Source organism: Babylonia areolata, chromosome 34, assembly GCF_041734735.1.
Source record: "Babylonia areolata isolate BAREFJ2019XMU chromosome 34, ASM4173473v1, whole genome shotgun sequence".
Classification (NCBI taxonomy): Eukaryota; Metazoa; Mollusca; class Gastropoda; order Neogastropoda; family Buccinidae; genus Babylonia; species Babylonia areolata.
Genome location: NC_134909.1, coordinates 12,575,361 through 12,592,860, shown reverse-complemented (window position 1 = coordinate 12,592,860; position 17,500 = coordinate 12,575,361). Strand labels below are relative to the sequence as shown.

The 17,500-nt window shown below is 39.9% G+C and overlaps 2 long non-coding RNA genes across 3 annotated transcripts in view; one reads left to right on the top strand and one right to left on the bottom strand.

The window, feature by feature from the left end:
* LOC143277556 (uncharacterized) overlaps window positions 1-3,391 on the top strand; it is a 132,680-nt gene extending 129,289 nt beyond the window's left edge. Inside the window, exon 3 of the long non-coding RNA XR_013053762.1 lies at window positions 3,005-3,391. This is a non-coding gene — a long non-coding RNA (uncharacterized LOC143277556). The remainder of the gene's footprint in view (window positions 1-3,004) is intronic.
* Window positions 1-17,500, bottom strand: part of LOC143277554 (uncharacterized) — a 617,781-nt gene that overhangs the window by 338,473 nt on the left and 261,808 nt on the right. The gene's annotated exons all lie outside the window — the stretch shown is intronic.

The following is a 17,500-nucleotide window of genomic DNA, read 5'->3' as shown; positions in this document are numbered from 1 at the left end:
GGGATAAACCAAACATGCTTTTAAACGCAGATAAAAAATCTTATCATATTAACTCTCTCCATACAAACGGCGAAAGAGACGACGTTAACAGCGTTTCTACCCCAGTTACCATCATCAAAATATTGCAAGCGGAAGGCTCTTATATTGAAGAGGTGAATGTTGACAAAGAATACCACAATTCTGACGACGGAAGCTAAAGGTTGGGTCATTCAGACACCCACTGGACATCCGAGGGGTCTGTGTAGAGGAGAAGAGAGGACTGGCCGTACTGAGTGAATTAAACTTTAGGTGGTAGTGGAAGAATATCCAGAGTTGTGTGATTAGAAGAAATTAGTGATGAGAATTTTTTTTTATTTTTATTTTTATTTTTAGAAGACTTAATTCCAATGCTCCCCACGGAGACTCAAAGAAAGAGATTCAAAGTATTCTTCTTATTTGCCGAGTCCATTATCAAGGATGAAGCATAATTATGTTGTATTCGACATGAGCATTGACAAATAACTTCTAAGGCAATGAAAATTACAAACGTGTTCTATCTTAGGTAGCTGATACTCTTGGATACTTCAGGGGGTTTTGTGTGTGTGTGTGTGTGTGTGTGTGTGTGTGTGTGTGTGTGTGTGTGTGTGTGTGTGTGTGTGTGTGTGTGTGTGTGTGTTTCACAATAAGAAACTGTGAAGTGACCATGATATCAACTGTAACGCTAATAATCTGATAGCGTTCAACGTTTTCCATCTTCTCCTCGCTGACGTGGATAGACGAACAGTTTACAGGCAGACTTTGACACTTTTGTCTTGTTGCAATTATCAAGTATTTAGTTTTCTTCGGATGGAGACTCGTGTGGTTAAATTCAAACCATTAAGTCAAATCATCCATGCTTTCCTACAGAGAAGAGGGTATGCTACACAGTTTAGAATTACTGACATGTCTAGTTGATTCATCAGCAAACAATTCGCATGGTGCCTGTATAGATAAGGGTAAGTCGTTTACACACACACACACACACACACACACACACACACACACACACACACACACACACACACACACACAGAGATATATACAGAAAATAGAATTGGTCCCAAAGCAGAACCTTGAGGTATACCGTAATTAATAGAAAATAGTACAGATTCAGATCTATTAGTCGATACAATTTGTTTTTCTGTCAGAAAGAAATGATGAAATGAGTTCTTAAGTATTGAGAGATGAACCATAAATCTTTAATTTTCGTAAAAGAAGAGAATGATCAATAACACCAAAAGCCGTAGCAAAATCAACAACAACAACAACAACAACAAAAAAAGCTCCAGTAATTTCATTATCATTTACACTAGAAAGCCAATGATCTATTGAATTTGTTATTGTGGTGTGACAAGAGTGTTAAGGTCTAAAAGAAGACTGGTTTGGAAGAAACAATTTAATATAATTAAAATGACACAGAAAAAAAAGAAAGCGCCATGTGGGTAGAAGAGCAAAGGATTAACTCTCTCCATACGAACGGCGAAAGAGACGACGTTGACAGCGTTTCACCCCAATTACCACCATCAAAATATTGCAAGTGGAAGGCTCTTATACTGAAGAGGTGAATGTTGACAAAGAATACCACAATTCTGACGACGGAAGCTAAAGGTTGGGTCATTCAGACACCCACTGGACATCCGAGGGGTCTGTGTAGAGGAAAAGAGAGGACTGGCCGTACTGAGTGAGTTAAACAACAATAAAGAGCGGTAACTCTCTCCATTTGCAAGGTACTCAACTTCATGTCACTGCTGCTTACACTACTGATTCAGCTAGGAAACAGGTAAACAAAGGGTACATTGGAACAAACACAGACACTTTTTTATTGATGTAGAATATGTTTATTAATATGCTATTCCAAAAGTTTCAATATAACTGATAAAATAGAGATGGGTCTGTAGTTTGAAGGTTCACAACGATCACCATTCTTGAAAATGCGAATAACTTAGAGCGATTTTAAGCGATCTTGGCTTTTGATATTGTTCTGACACATACATTACATTCCGTGAAAGGGATTCTACAAAAGGGGCTGATAGTTTTGATATTTTCCCGTCTATACCATCGAGGCCTCTGGCACCCGTTTGTTTTAATTCTGATAGAGAGCATTAAAAACTTCATGGATATACATGAAATGAATATTCAAAGTGGATGAAATATTTGCAGATTTGCAAAGTTCAGTCGGAGCATCGAAAGTGTATTTGATTGTTTTGTCTCATTTAATGGTTGCTGCATTGCAGAAATGTACGTTAAGCTATCAATATTTGTATATGCATTTGTATTTCTTTTTATATCACAACAGATTTCTCTGTGTGAAATTCGGGCTACTCTGCCCAGGGACAGCGCGTCGCTACACTACAGCGCCACCCATTTTTGTTGCCATGGGTTCTTTTGCGTGAGCTAAGTGCATGCTAGCACACAGGACCTCGGTTTATCGTCTCATCCGAATGACTAGCGTCCAGACCACCACTCAAGGTCTAGTGGAGGGGGAGAAAATATTGGCGGCTGAAAGTGATGTGCTTTGTGTAGCTATTTGCTCATTACTCAGCTGGTTCATGGCTTTCCAAATAGATTTGCTGTCAGATTAGGATCTTGCTAACTATTGGAATAATTCTTTTTCTTCTCTGAACATTTTAAGCTGTTCGTCCATTTCTTTGTTCTTATTTAACTCTTCCCTGGTTCCAGATGTCAAAAAGGAATCTCTTGAGTTCTGTTACATTACCTATGTCTTTTGTCATCCGAGGCCGTTTAGGGATGCTTTAGACCGTTCAGAGATGAGAGAGAGATAGAGAAAGAGAGAGAGAGAAAGAAGGGGGTAGGGAGAGAGAGAGAGAGGGGGGAGTGAGAGAGAGAGAGACAGAGAGAGAGAGTTAGAGACAGAGAGCGAGAGAGACACACAGACATGATTATTCTTCCTTGTGTTTCAGACACAGAGCTCAGTTCGTTCAAGCTGCTCGGTATATTCTGTGATTCTATTCTGTCTTTCGCGCAGCCCAGACTTGATAAGGAAAGTGAGGCAGCAGCAGCAACAGCAAGAACGAACAGCACCAGAGCCAAAGGGCAAAAACCAACAACCACACACGCCGACATGAGATGAAGGCTACACCACAGGGTCCAAAAAGGTATGCTCAAAGAAATAATGATGATAATAATAATAACGATGATGATAATAATAATAATAATAAGAAGAAGAAGAATCATCATCATCATCATCATTTTCGTCATCATCCCCACCACACCCACCATCACCACCAACACCAGCACACACCATCACCACCACCACCATCATCATCATCATCATCATTATCATCATCATCATCATTATCATCAACATCATCATCATTATCATCATCACCATCATCATCATCATCATCCCCACCCAACCCACCACCGCCACCACCACTACCACCACCACCATCATCCTCATCATCACCATCCTCCTCATCCTCATCATCATCCACACCCACCACCACCACCACCACCGTCATCTTCCTCCTCCTCCTCCTCCTCATCATCATCATCATCCACACCCACCACCATCACCACCACCACCATCATCATCATCACCATCCTCCTCCTCCTCATCATCATCATCCACACCCACCACCACCACCACCACCACCGTCATCATCATCATCATCATCATCATGAAACCTTTTCATATCACGCTGACACTTACGCAGAGACAAAATCAGAGCGCTTCTTCCATACCTGTCGTTCGCACGAAAGCAGAACTCTTGATTCAGAAGGAATGCAAGACAACAACGTACAGAAAAAAGGCTTTGGATGGGTAGAAGCATCTCACAAAGAAATCCAATTCTACCGTTAATGGTCAATGAACAAAAATGGTTCAACGTAGAAATAAGATGGAGGAATGGAGGCACTATATCACCTTACCTGCTTCTTTTATTTGAAGATATATATATATATAATTATTTGTGACTAGGAAAAAGAAAAGATACATTGCTTAAACGAACTTTGTATCAGCAAGGTAGAACACAGAACTTCTCTGTTTGCTGATGATATTCAAACAATGAATATGGGGAACGAGGCATGTTTTCAAACATCTATCCAGTTACTTGACAAATTTGGAAAAGCCTATGGACTGTATCAGTATCAGTATCAGTAGCTCAAGGAGGCGTCACTGCGTTCGGTCAAATCCATATATACGCTACATCACATCTGCCAAGCAGATGCCTGACCAGCAGCGTAACCCAACGCGCTTAGTCAGGCCTTGAGGGAAAAAAAAATACATACATAAAAAATTAAAAAAATAAATAAATAAATAAATAGAATAAAATAAATAAAAAATAACAATTAAAAAAAAAAAGAAATAAATAAATAAACAAATAAGAAATAAAATAAAATTAAATTAAAAAATAAAATAAAAATTTAGAAATATTTTTTTTTTTTTATGGACTATAACACACTACACAATAGAAAAAAATAACACACTACACAATAGAAAAAAATAACACACTACACAATAGAAAAAAACTCAACCAGTCTGGCTTGAAAGCAGAATGAATAAATGAAGGAATAAATGAAGAGATAAATAAACAAATAAATAAACTAAATTAAGAAAAAAAAAAAAAAATTTGACAAGCGATAAGCACATGCCCGAATTAACTAAACTTAGCGTGGACTCCAAAAGATTCTAAAATATTGGTTATCTGGTTCATGAGTGACTTAACGAAATGTGAACTGAAAAATTACTCTGAACACACACACACACAAAAAAAAGAAAAGAAAAGAAAAAAAGGAGTTCAAAATAGTATCTAAAATGTGGTCAAAGAGAAGCAATACACCTCTGGGAAGAAACCCCATTCTAACATTTCCATGAAGTATCTCACTGAAACCCCGTTCTAACATTTCCATGAAGTATCTCACTGAAACCCCGTTCTAACATTTCCATGAAGTATCTCACTGAAACCCCATTCTAACATTTCCATGAAGTATCTCACTGAAACCCCACTCTAACATTTCATGAAGTATCTCACTGAAACCCCGTTCTAACATTTCCATGAAGTATCTCACTGAAACCCCACTCTAACATTTCCATGAAGTATCTCACTGAAACCCCGTTCTAACATTTCCATGAAGTATCTCACTGAAACCCCGTTCTAACATTTCAATGAAGTATCTCACTGAAACCCCACTCTAACATTTCCATGAAGTATGTCACTGAAACCCCGTTCTAACATTTCCATGAAGTATCTCACTGAAACCCCACTCTAACATTTCCATGAAGTATCTCACTGAAACCCCGTTCTAACATTTCCATGAAGTATCTCACTGAAACCCCATTCTAACATTTCCATGAAGTATCTCACTGAAACCCCACTCTAACATTTCCATGAAGTATCTCACTGAAACCCCTTTCTAACATTTCAATGAAGTATCTCACTGAAACCCCGTTCTAACATTTCCATGAAGTATCTCACTGAAACCCCACTCTAACATTTCCATGAAGTATCTCACTGAAACCCCACTCTAACATTTCCATGAAGTATGTCACTGAAACCCTTTTCTAACATTTCCATGAAGTATCTCACTGAAACCCCATTCTAACATTTCCATGAAGTATCTCACTGAAACCCCACTCTAACATTTCCATGAAGTATGTCACTGAAACCCCGTTCTAACATTTCCATGAAGTATCTCACTGAAACCCCACTCTAACATTTCCATGAAGTATGTCACTGAAACCCCGTTCTAACATTTCCATGAAGTATCTCACTGAAACCCCATTCTAACATTTCAATGAAGTATCTCACTGAAACCTCACTCTAACATTTCCATGAAGTATGTCACTGAAACCCCGTTCTAACATTTCAATGAAGTATCTCACTGAAACCCCTTTCTAACATTTCAATGAAGTATCTCACTGAAACCCCGTTCTAACATTTCCATGAAGTATCTCACTGAAACCCCACTCTAATATTTCCATGAGGTATCTCACTAAAACCCCGTTCTAACATTTCAATGAAGTATCTCACTGAAACCCCGTTCTAAAATTTCAATGAAGTATCTCACTGAAACCCCGTTCTAACATTTCCGTGAGGTGTCTCACCTGATGTTTAAGCCGACCCCACCCGACAAACTGATTGAGAAAAATCCAAACTTTATACAACCAGTTTGTGTGGAACAACAACAAACGTGACAAGATAAAGCAGGAAAATAGCAAACCAAGAACATACATGTGTGTGTGTGTGTGTGTGTGTGTGTGTGTGTGTGTGTGTGTGTGTGTGTGTGTGTGTGTGTGTGTGTGTATTTTTTTTATATATGTCACTGAGTTTGAAGCAAGTCGATTTTAGCCAGCGTGATGTGAGATAGTCTGAAATATGTATTTTCAGCAAAATGTGAGATGTGAGACAGTATCTATTTATTTATTTATTTATTTTATTCTATTCAATTTCATTTCATTTTTATTTTATTTTATTTTTTATACATATATTTTTTTATGTCGATTAGTCTTAAATTTGTATATCTTATTGTAAAGCACGGTGAGCCCCATTTGTGATGGGGGCACGGCGCGATATAAGCCTGTATTTTATTATTATTATTATTATTATTATTATTATTATTATTATCAAACGATGGAGGGCTTGGAATTCCGAACTTGAAAAATGTATGTATCAGCTCTGAAACGTACAATGCTAAGAAGAAAATGCAAATTAAAAGCAGGAAAAAAATATCTGCTGGAGTAGTTATCCCAAGGAGCGAAACGTTACAATTATGTGTGCTAGTTTCAAATGAGTTTAACTCTCCCCACACGAACGGCGAAAGAGACGACGTTAACAGCGTTTCACCCCAATTACCATCATCAAAATACTGCAAGCGGAAGGCTCTTATACTGAAGACGTGAATGTTGACAAAGAATACCACAATTCTGACGACGTAAGCTAAAGGTTCCGTCATTCAGACACCCACTGGACATCCGAGGGGTCTGTATAGAGGAGAAGAGAGGACTGGCCGTACTGAGTGAGTTAATCCAAACTGCTTTTAAAATGGAAGGCAAATGATTACATAAAAAAAAAATTGCTTGGAAAAGAGATATTTTGGAAATGAAAAAAGAAAAAAAAAAAGAAAGAAAAAAAAAGATGTCAAATTAAAATGGCTCCAGGTTCATATACCGGACACTGGCAACAAACAAAGTTCTAACAGAAATGAAAATTCTTGAAGATGATAGATACACATTTTTGTCTTGATCAGAGATATTCAGCCAGGACACTGTCTTTTGGAGATGTGAATGTCAACAGCATTTCTTGTCGACATGACAGAGAAAACTTAATGAATAGTGTACCTTGTCCTCTCAATTTGGAATTAAAAAGAAAATGTTGCTATAGTTGGTACAGATTCGGAAGTTCAAACAGATACAACAATTGATTTTTTTTTTTTCATGCCTGCCCAGTCTTATATCTTTAGTTGTAAAACGAATCACATAAACCACATATATCCGCTCTCCAAAGGAAGTTGAAATACGTACATAAGATTGACGAACATAGTACAAAAATCAGTTGCGCCTGTACAAAATTTCCCAAAGACCTGTTCATATGTACTGCCTTTTCGGAACATTCTGAACCACCCCCATTAAAATTTTCCTTCACTTCATTATGATTTTCTTTATAGCAATTAATGCAGTTGTTGGTACGTGTTTGGTTCTGATTTCATTCTTATTGCGTGTAAGGCTCTGATTATTTTAGTTTAAAAAAAAAACAAAAACAACAAATACAGGACATTATATTGTAAATGTTCATGATTTGACGGCTCTTCTATAGTTATTTGATGCTCTCTATCTGTCTCTGTCAGTACCAGAGCTACGAAAATTCAAATCGTAGTTATTATTAGTGGTAGTGGTAGTAGTAGTACCAGAAGAAGAAGAAGAGAATAAAGTCAATGATCTATCTTACTTTATGGAACATTCTGAACCATCCCCATTAAAATTTTCTTTCACTTCATTATGATTTTCTTTATAGTAATTAATGCAGTTGTTGGTACGTATTTAGTTCTGATTTCATTCTTATTGCGTGTAAGTCTCTGATCATTTTAGTTAAAAAAAAAAAAAATTACAGGACATTATATTGTAAATGTTCATGATTTGACGGCTCTTGTATGGTTATTTGAAGCTCTCTGTCTGTCTTTGTATGCTTGTCTGTCAGTACCAGAGCTATGAAAATTCAAATCGTAGTTATTATTAGTGGTAGTGGTAGTGATAGTGGTAGTGGTAGTGGTAGTGGTAGTAGCAGCACAAGAAGAAGAAGAAGAAGAAGAGATTTTTTTTTAAAGTCCATGATCTATTTTACTAGATTTTTTCTCTCATGATTTATCCATATTTTTCATTTCTATTTTGGAGAATAAAATTTCTAAGAACTTTACACTTGTCTTCGTCTTGTTTATGTTCGAGAGACCGAGTGCAATAGCAACCGCACACACACACACACACACACACACACACACACACACACACACACACACACACACACACACACACACACACACACACTCACACACACACCGACCCATAGAAAAAAAAAAGTCTCCGTCTAATATCACTTACCAGTGAAAAGACGTTAAACTAAAGAAAGAAAAGAAAAAAAGGAAGAAAAAAGAAAGAAAAAAAAATCCATTAACCAACTGGTCTTACATGTACCGAAGGTCGAACAGTAAAACAACAAAAGAAAAGAAGAGAATTTAAGAAGAAGAAAAAAAACAAAAACAAAACAAAACAAAACAAACAGACCAAGCAGCAAATTAACAACAAAAACAGCAACAACAACAACAACAATAATAGTAAAGATAATGTTTTTGATGATAATAATAATCATGATAATGATGAAGAAGAAAAATGAAAAAAGGCAGGCGCTGTACTGCAATGATGCGCTCTCCCCGAATTTCACACAGAGAAATATGTTGTGGTAAAAAGCAATGTACAGTGTAGTAAAATACAATACAATACAGTGTAATACAGTACAGTACAGTACAGTACAGCTCAGTACAGTACAGTACAGTACAGCGCAATCTGTTGTGGTAAAAAGCAGTGTACAGTATAGTAAAATACAATACAATACAGTGTGATACAGTACAGTACAGTACAGCACAGTACAGTACAGTACAGCGCAATCTGTTGTGGTAAAAAGCAATGTACATTGTAGTAAAATACAATACAATACAGTGTGATACAGTACAGCACAGTACAGTACAGTACAGTACAGCGCAATCTGTTGTGGTAAAAAAGCAATGTACAGTATAGTAAAGTACCATACAATACAGTGTGATACAGTACAGTACAGCTCAGTACAGTACAGTACAGCGCAATCTGTTGTGGTAAAAAGTAATGTACAGTGTAGTAAAATACAATACAGTGTGATACAGTACAGTACAGTACAGTACAGCGCAATCTGTTGTGGTAAAAAACAATGTACAGTGTAGTAAAATACAATACAATACAGAGTGATACAGTACAGCACAGTACAGTACAGCGCAATCTGTTGTGGTAAAAAACAATGTACAGTGTAGTAAAATACAATACAATAGTGTGATACAGTACAGCACAATACAGTACAGTACAGTACAGCGCAATCTGTTGTGGTAAAAAACAATGTACAGTATAGTAAAGTACCATGCAATACAGTGTGATACAGTACAGTACAGCTCAGTACAGTACAGTACAATACAATACGAATTCAAAGCAGACATGCAAACAGAACAAACAGGAATGTGCTGTGCTCGTGTGTGCCGTGCGCATGTGTGTGTGTGTGTGTGTGTGTGTGTGTGTGTGTGTGCGTGCGTGCGTGTGTGTGTGTGTGTGTGTGTGTGCGTGCGTGCGTGCGTGCGTGCGTGCGTGCGTGTGTGTGTGTGTGTGTGTGTGTGTGTTTATCATTATTTCTTCTTCTTCTTTTTTTTCTTTTTTTTTTTTACATACTTGCATAAATGTGTGTGTGTGTGTGTGTGTGTGTGTGTGTGTGTGTGTGTGTGTGTGTGTGTGTGTGTGTGTGTGTGTGTGTCTGTGTGTACTGTCTGTCTGTCTGTCTGTGTGTGTCTGTATGGAAAAATGGAGAAGAAGAAGCGATGGACTGACACCATCGTGGAATGGACCGCACGGGAAACCCGTTCGCAGAGACCCAGGCTTTGACACACACAATGAACAGACCTGGGGGAATCTGATGAACAGTTCTGTGGGGTGACCCAGTGACTCTTCATAGAGCTAAGAAGAATAAGAACGAGAAGGAGGAGGAGAAGGAGGAAGAAGAAGAAGGAGAAGGAGGAGGAGGAGGAGAAGCAGAAGAAGAACAAGAAGAACAAGAAGAAGGAGGAGGAGGAGAAGGAGGAGGGAGGAGAAGGAGGAGGAGAAGAAGAAGAAGCAGAAGAAGAAGAAGAAGGAGAAGAAGAAGGAGAAGAAGAAGAAGGAGGAGGAGGAGAAGAAGAAGAAGAAGGAGGAGGAGAAGAAGAAGAAGAAGAAGAAGGAGAAGAAGGAGGAGGAGGAGAAGAAGAAGGAGGAGAAGTAGGAGGAGGAGGAGGGCACAACATACCGCAACAGAATACCCTACAGCACATCCCAATACAAACAGACTGCGGTTGCTAGCGATGTCGCTATTTGTATCTTTGTTGTTGCTGCTGTTGTTGTTGTTGTTTTGTTTTACTCGTGTACTATTTAATCGACTGAAATAAATATAGTCTTATGTTCTTTTAAAAGGAAATTTATTGTAAAACCCAGAACCGTGTTCTTCCATTTCTATTTTATCTTATAGAACTGGGTGGTTTTAAACACGAAACCACAGACAACAACAACAACAACAACAACAACCAAAGAAACCCCTGGCTCTTACTACTTACTATTCAAAATCGTATTGTTTTATTGTCTCGTTGTCATGGGGTCTTTTACGTGCGCCATTTGTCGTTCACCTTGTAAAAAAACAACAAACAAACAAACAAACAAAAAAAAATCTGGTTCAGTTCAGTGGTTTAATTTTCACGTCACCTCATCAGCAAACCATTTTCTTTTTCTCTGTGTGTGTGTGGGGGGGGGGGGGGGGGGGTGGTGGTGGTCGGGGGGGGGGGGGGGGGGGAATGGGGGTGTTAATGGTAATCTCTCTCTCTCTCTCTCTCTCTCTCTCTCTCTCTCTCTCTCACCCTCTCTCTTTCTCCCGTCCCTCTCTCTGTTCTAAAAGTAAGTTTTCACACACATACGTATTCGACACTAAAAAGAATCACTGTGCAAAAAAGAAAAGATTCAAGATTCAAATGGTTTTAATGACTTAAAGCAACATGCTCATATCACCAAGTGGGAAAACACGCTCCCCCTCCCCCCCCCCCCCCTCTCCTACTACACTTTTCACAACATTTTTTTCTGCTCTCCATAAGGGAATATAAAAACAATATCGAACGGTATGTATACGCACAATCTTCGTGGACTACTGATGAGGTTCATATTTAAGTAACCCGAGGCCCATCGACCCGATTTCGTAGTCAGAGAGAGAGAGAGAGAGAGAGAGAGAGAGAGAGAGAGAGAGAGAGAGAGAGAGAGAGAATATTCAAATACCATGTGTCAGTTTAACTATCTTCACAATGGATTAACATATATTTCCATCAACAAATCAATTAAACAAAACAAAACAAAAAACAACAACAAAAAAACAAAAACAATAACAAAAAAAAAAAAACAGAGAGAGAATTAGAAAGGGGGGGGGGGGATAAAAGAGAATAAGACCCCCCCCCTCACCTCCCAACCCCTCCCTACCCCCCCCCCCCCCCCCCCCCCCCAACCCCCCAGAAAAAAAACAAAAAAACAAAAACAAACAAACAAACAAACAAAAAACCCAGAAAGAATTAAAATTAATACAGCATCCCACATAACTCACAGTATTCGCAACCGCAACAAAAAAAAAACACGTGGGAAGTGCGAACGCCATTTCAGAGAGATTGTCACAGAGGCACCAGTGAACAGTGAAAAACAGGTCCATTCAAGAATCCTTCATATCCACACTAAAAACGTGAGCACAGAAAGCTGACTGTCTAGACCAGCGGCCTGTGACCGATGACAGCAATCAGGTGACGAAGAAGAGATAACGAAAAGTCATCAGTTAGAAAAAAAAAATGCACCCAGGTTCAGTCCATCATAACTCGGCTGAGTTCTTGACAGATAGACAGACAGACAGACAGACAAAACAAGGAGAGAGAGAAAGCGACGGAGACATAGACAGAGAGAGAGAGAGAGAGACAGACAGACAGACAGAGACAAGGATAGAGAAAGCGACGGAGACACAGACAGACAGACAGACAGACAGAGACAAGGAGAGAGAAAGCGACGGAGACACATAGACAACGAGAGAGAAAGTGTGTGTGTGTGTGTGTGTGTGTGTGTGAGAGAGAGAGAGAGAAAGTGTGTGAGGGGGAGAGAGAGAGAGAGAGTGAGACAGACAGACAGAGGCAGACAGACAGACAGACAGAGAGGCAGACAGACAGACAGAGAAGCAGACAGACAGACAGAAAGAGAGAGAGAGGCAGACAGACAGACAGAGAGGCAGACAGACAGAGACAAGGAGAGAGAAAGAGACAGACAGAGAGAGAGGGGGGGGGGCAGACAGACAGACAGACAGACAGAGAGAGGCAGACAGACAGACAGACAGAGACAGACAGACAGAGACACAGAGAGAGGCAGACAGACAGACAGAGACAGGCAGACAGACAGAGGCAGACAGACAGACAGAGACACAGAGAGAGGCAGACAGACAGACAGAGACAGGCAGACAGACAGAGGCAGACAGACAGGCAGAGACAAGGAGAGAGAAAGCGACAGAGACATAGACAAATAGACAGACAACGAGAGAGACAGACAGACAGACAAAGACAGACAGACAAAGACAGACAGACAGACAGACAGAGATAGACAGACAGACAGACAGACAGATAGACAGACAGGAAGGCAGGCAGGCAACCAGAAACAGATAAATGAGATAGACAGACACAGACAGACTAGAAACAGAGAAGGACAGAAGAACTCAGAACTGTTTTAATGTAAGGCCACAGACAGACAGACAGACAAAACAAGGACGGAGACATAAACAGACAGACAGACAGACAAAGAGAGAGAGAGAATGCACGTGTTACACACACACACACACACACACACACACACACACACACACACACACACACACACACACACACACACACACACACACACACACACACACACATTTGAAAACACAAACCTTGAGCTGGATGAACAACAAAAATGTTAGAAAGAATAAACTAATAATAGAAACTAAACTAAATAAAAAAAGCTAAGGATAACTGAGAAACATGTCTTCCGTCTAAGGCTGGGCGCTCTCTGCTCTCTGTTTTAATTAACGCGTAAAAAAAAAAACAACAACATTGCTACATCTCTTGACACAATGCAGAAAAGAGAGAGACAGAGACAGACAAATGACAATGACTCGGAATCTTCATGTCAGGGGGAGGGGGGGGGATGAGTTCTAAGAAAACATCAACGAGGGAAAACTGTAAAAGAAAAAAACACACACACACACACGCACGCACACACACAAACTCGAATGCGTCAGAGCATACTCGCCCACGAGTCTGACCGAAACGAGGAGCAATTTCAAACCAACCAAATCTTACCTCTTTCGGAAAGTTGCAACACAGTCTTTCACCACTCATTGTGTGTTTCACAAATTAATGTTCCTGAACCAATCAACCCAGCTTCCGTTTTCAAATGTAATACGTGTCTGCGATTCTTCTTTTTTTTTCTTCTTTTTTTCTTTTTCTTCTTCGTCTTTGGTTGTTTTTTTAAAATGACAAAATTGAATAATAGTAAATCCATAAATACAAGTTCATTTTTTGAAGAAGCACAAACATTCGGCCATGTACAAAAATATATTCTTCAGCACGCATACACACATGTGTAATATATATATATATATATATATATGTGTGTGTGTGTGTGTGTGTGTGTGTGTAATATACACAATTTAATATAAAGCATTAGAATATACCGACATGCATTAATTCCTATGTACATGCAGATGAATTATAAAGAAAAAAAAAAAAACCACACACACAAAAAAAAACACACGCACGCAACAAAACTACCTTTGATATTTGTAATAATGGCATGAGCTTCATTATATGTGCTGTATATATATGTGCTACTTTTTTTTCTTTTCTTGTTCATATGTTACACATGTTGTACTGTATGTCAAAAAAATAGAGAGAAAAAAAAACGGAATGGAAAAAAACAAACAAACAAACAAGAAACACACACACAACGGACGCACACAACAACAACAACAACAAAAAACCGGACACGGACACGGATAGTTTCCACCAATGCAATAAAAGCCAAACTGTGTGATCATTGACTTCGATACGTCTGTCACATGCAAACAAACGGGTGAGGAGACAGACTCTGTCCCTGCACTCCATGTGGACAGTCATGTCTTCACTCCGGTTAGATGGTCAGTTTTCGTTACGTCTGTCACATGCAAACAAACGGGTGAGGAGACAGACTCTGTCCCTGCACTCCATGTGGACAGTCATGTCTTCACTCCGGTTAGGTTAGATGGTCAGTTTTCGTTACGTCTGTCACATGCAAACACACCGGTGAGGAGACAGACTCTGTCCCTGCACTCCATGTGGACAGTCATGTCTTCACTCCGGTTAGGTTAGATGGTCAGTTTTCGTTACGTCTGTCACATGCAAACAAACCGGTGAGGAGACAGACTCTGTCACTGCACTCCATGTGGACAGTCATGTCTTCTCTCCGGTTAGATGGTCAGTTTTTGTTACGTCTGTCGCATGCAAACAAACCGGTGAGGAGACAGACTTTGTCCCTGCACTCCATGTGGACAGTCATGTTTTCACTCCGGTTAGATGGTCAGTTTTCGTTACGTCTGTCACATGCAAACACACCGGTGAGGAGACAGACTTTGTCCCTGCACTCCATGTGGACAGTCATGTATTCACTCCGGTTAGATGGTCAGTTTTCGTTACGTCTGTCACATGAAAACAAACGGGTGAGGAGACAGACTCTGTCCCTGCACTCCATGTGGACAGTCATGTCTTCGCTCCGGTTAGGTTAGATGGTCAGTTTTCGTTACGTCTGTCACATGCAAACAAACCGGTGAGGAGACAGACTTTGTCCCTGCATTCCATCTGGACAGTCATGTCTTCACTCCGGTTAGATGGTCAGTTTTCGTTACGTCTGTCACATGAAAACAAACGGGTGAGGAGACAGACTCTGTCCCTGCACTCCATGTGGACAGTCATGTCTTCACTCCGGTTAGATGGTCAGTTTTCGTTTCGCCAAGTCACAGTTTTGCCTGTCCGCGCAGTTGGTGTGTGTGTGTGTGTGTGTGTGTGTGTGTGTGTGTGTGTGTGTGTGTGTGTGTGTGTGTGTGTGTGTGATATGTGAGAGAAAGAAAGACAAACAGACTAACGGACAGAAACATAGATAGGCTCTGTGCGTGCTTGCGTGCGTGCGTGCGTGCATGTGTGTGCGTGCGTGCGTGTATGTGCGCGCGCGCGTATATGTGTGTGTGTGATATGCGAAGGAAAGCAAAAAACAAACAGACCAACACACAGACTAACACACAGACAGAAACACAGACAGGCTGAATAGGCGAAACGGGAACGCCGGGCGGGCGAAACGGGACATACACAGAGTCTATCTCTTCAAAAAAGGGACCTTGAGTGGCAGCACAATCAAGCAGTAGGCGAAACGAAAATAGGCGAATCAGCCCTGCAACCTTGCCTCGCGCAAGGATACCATCCCACACTGGATCCCTTTATAACGACCAAGCAGTCAGGGCAGCAAAAAGGGGAGCAAAGAATCATACAGATAGTATAAAAGTATATTGCCCATTGTCATACAAGGAGATAAGCAATATACTAGAAAGAGACTTTTATAGGTGCTTGAATTCAAGTCTAAAACCTCGTCAGTTGACTCTCTCAGACCTGGGTCCGATTCGCAGACCAATCCTGAGTTTAGCTCTCAGACTATTATCAGATTCATTACGGACCAAGTATTGTTCTAATGTCAAGTGCATACGCTTTAGTAACCTGACAATTAAGCATATAATTTTTGACTGTAGCTTGATGAAGCCTTATGTACACGAAAGTGTGTCTTCACAAGTGACTGAGAACGTTGATGTTTTTGACTTTTTGCATTCACTATCAGTTGTTTCGCTTGTCAGTTTAACGACTTCTCTTTGACGAAGTCCTTAAAGTAATTTCCTCTAATTGTATTTAGATTTTTTTTTTTTCAAATTTCACCCTCATTTCACCCTCATTTGCCCAGTTTCCCCCAACCCTCCATTTATTCACATCTCCCACCCCTTCTAACCGATGATATACTCAAATGTATTCATAGATACTTTAACAAAATGTCTTCAATCACTGATATGTGTGACGGGACATTAAACAAAATTCCTCCTTGCCTCGCGCCAGAGGACCCACCCACTCCCCGAAAACGATGACTGAAATCCGCTTCGACAACCCCATCGCTTGTAAACAGTGATAATGTGTCCATCCTTAATTGTGTGCATATATACTTGGGAGCAAAGCGTTTTTGTTGATGTTTAAAATGGTAAAAAAAAAGAAAAAAAAGTGCACTTGTGACTGCTGCTATCTTCAGTTGCTTTGAAGGCTCTACGAGTCGAAGTACTCAACTTCTCCTCTCCCAAGTGGGTTCATAATTTTTTCCTCTTGTTTTGTTTGTATCCTGTTTTGAAAGAACCCAGGCAGTCAACCCCCCCTTTTTATATACCCCATGGTAACAAAAATGGTTCAAAATCAAAGGTACCTTAAGATGAAGATAAAAAAACGACGTTTCGAGTCATAAACTCTTTGTCAAGTGAAGAGGTGGAGAAAAGGTCCGGCAGTCACCATTTGTTCATTTGTTGATGTTTGTTGTTGTTGTTGTTGTTGTTGTTGTTCTTGTTTTTCCATGTATTTTGTTGTTGTTGTTGTTGTTGTCTGTTTGCTTTGTTTTGTTTTTCTGTACCCTAAAGATGAATGAAAAATGTTTATGACAAAAAAAAAGTCCGCTTCGTGTACTTTCCTCCTCGTGCCGATAGGAAGTTCCATCATTTCAGCAAACCACAAGAGGATCAAACCACTGAACACAGCACACTGGACCATAACCGATAGGAAGTTCCATCATATCAGCAAACCACAAGAGGATCAAACCACTGAACACAGCACACTGGACCATAACCGATAGGAAGTTCCATCATATCACCAAACCACAAGAGGATCAAACCACTGAACACAGCACGCTGGACCATAACCGATAGGAAGTTCCATCATATCACCAAACCACAAGAGGATCAAACCACTGAACACAGCACACTGGACCATAACAATGATAATAATAACAAAGGCCTTCTGATAATCTGTATTTGTATTTCTCTCTTTTTTTTTGACACAATAGATTTCTCTGTGTGAAATCCGGGCTGCTCTCCCTCAGGGAGTGCGCGTCGCT